The sequence below is a fragment of the Pezoporus flaviventris genome, unplaced genomic scaffold, assembly GCF_033815535.1.
Source record: "Pezoporus flaviventris isolate CSIRO_AGI_PZ_B2104156 unplaced genomic scaffold, CSIRO_AGI_Pfla_v1 ptg000540l, whole genome shotgun sequence".
Lineage (NCBI taxonomy): Eukaryota > Metazoa > Chordata > Aves > Psittaciformes > Psittacidae > Pezoporus > Pezoporus flaviventris.
In genome coordinates, this window is record NW_026893087.1 from 294,974 (window position 1) to 297,374 (window position 2,401).

A 2,401-nucleotide genomic window follows, 5' to 3' on the forward strand; every position below is an offset into this window, starting at 1 on the left:
GGGATGGGGTGGTAGCTGGGCTTGCCCCAGTGGGGCAGCGCTCCAGAACTGATGAAGACTGGGAGGCCTCCTATAATCCTCGGGTGAAATCGGTGTGCTCAGCTCGCTCCCTGGAATGTCTGTACACCAATGCGCGCAGCATGGGAAATAAGCAGGAGGAGTTGGAAACCTGTGTTAAGTCAGGAGACTATGATCTGGTGGCAATTACAGAGACGTGGTGGGACAGCTCACATGACTGGAATATAGTCATGGAGGGCTATGTCCTTTTCAGGAAAGACAGGCCAGCCAGGAGGGGTGGTGGGGTTGCTCTTTATGTGCGAGAGCAGCCACAATGCACCGAGTTCTGTCCAGGGACAGATGACGAGCGAGTTGAGAGTCTGTGGGTGAGAATTAAGGGGCGGGCTGGCAGGGGGGATACTGTTGTAGGTGTCTGTTACAGACCACCAGATCAGGGTGAGGAAGTTGACGAGGCCTTCTACAGGCAGCTGAGAGCGGCCTCACAGTCACAGGCCGTGGTCGTCGTGGGGGATTTTAACTTCCCTGATGTTTGCTGGAAGGACCAGTCACCAACCCAGCCACAGTCCAGGAGGTTCCTCCAGTGTATGGATGATAACTTCCTCCTGCAAATGGTGGATGAGCCGACCAGGAGAGGAGCGCTGCTGGATCTCATCCTCACTAACAAGGAGGGTCTGGTCGAAGCAGTAAGGGTTGAGGGCTGCTGTCCTGGGTTCAGCAGTAGCAGTCATGTTTCTCCTTCGTGGTAGCTGATGCAGTGCTGTGTTTTGACTTCCAGCCTGGGAACAATGTTGGTGAAACCGATGTTTTTGGTTGTTGCTAAGTGATGTTTACCCTGACCAAGGACTTTGTGAGGCTCATGCTCTGCCAGGGAGGAGGGGAAGCAGGGAGGAAGCAGACGGGGCACCTGACCCAGGCTAGCCAGGGAGGTATTCCATACCACAGCACCAAAACAGACCCAAACCAGGCCAAAAACTGACCCAAACCGACTCAAAACCAGCCCAAAACCACCCTGTCCTGCTTCTGCTATGGGATACAGGGTCAGAGGATCCAAATAGCCCCAAACTTGACAAAACGAACCCAACACACCCCCAAAACAGCCCACAACACCTCAAAACCACCTTCTTCTGCTTCTCCTATGGGGTACAGGGTCAGAGCCCAAAAACAGACTGAAAAAAAAACCGAAAACAGGAGAAAACCACCCCAAAACCACGCTGTCCTGCTTCTCCTGTGGGATACACGGTCACAGCCCTGAAACAGAACCAAAACAAGCCAAGTATGACCCAAATCACACCAAACCAGCTCCAAAACCCCCAAACCAACCCAAACCCACCTTGTCCTGCTTCTCCTATGGAACACAGGGTCAGAGCCCCAAAAAAGACACAAAGCATGACCAAAATAGGACAAAACCACCCCAAAATCTCTTTGTCCTCCTTCTCCTGTGGGATACATGGTCAGAGGCCTGAAACAGACCCGAAACAGGCCAAAAACACCCCAAAACACCTCAAAAAGCAGGACAAAATCACCTTGTCCTCCTTCTGCTATGAGATACAGTGTCAGGGCCCCAAAACAGACCTAAAACAGAACAAAAAAGCCCCAAAACCACCTTGTCCTGCTTCTCCTATGAGATGCAGGGTCAGAGCCACAAAAAAAGACAAAAAAAATGACAAAAATAGGACAAAACCACCCCAAAACCTCCTTGTCCTGCTTCTCCTATGGAACACAGGGTCAGAGCCCCAAAAAAGACACAAAACATGACAAAAATAGGACAAAACCACCCCAAAACCTCCTTGTCCTGCTTCTCCTGTGGGATACAGGGTCAGAGCCCTGAAACAGACCCAAAACAGGACAAAACCACTCCAAAAACCCCAAAACCAACCCAAAACCACCTTGTCCTGCTTCTTCTATAGGACACAAGGTCAGAGCCTCAAAACAGACCCAAAACAGGCCAAAAACACCCCAAAACACCCCAAAAAGCAGGACAAAACCACCTTGTCCTCCTTCTGCTATGAGATACAGTGTCAGGGCCCCAAAACAGACCTAAAACAGAACAAAAAAGCCCCAAAACCTCCTTGTCCTGCTTCTCCTGTTGGATACAGGGTCAGAGGCCTGAAACAGACCCAAAACAGGACAAAAACACTCCAGAAACACCAAAACCAGCTCCAAAACCCCCAAACCAACCCAAAACCACCTTGTCCTGCTTCTTCTGTAGGACACAGGGTCAGAGCCTCAAAACAGACCCAAAACAGGCCAAAAACACCCCAAAACACCCCAAAAAGCAGGACAAAACGTCCTTGTCCTCCTTCTGCTATGAGATACGGTGTCAGGGCCGCAAAACAGACCTAAAACAGAACAAAAATGCTCCAAAACCATCTTCTGCTTCTCC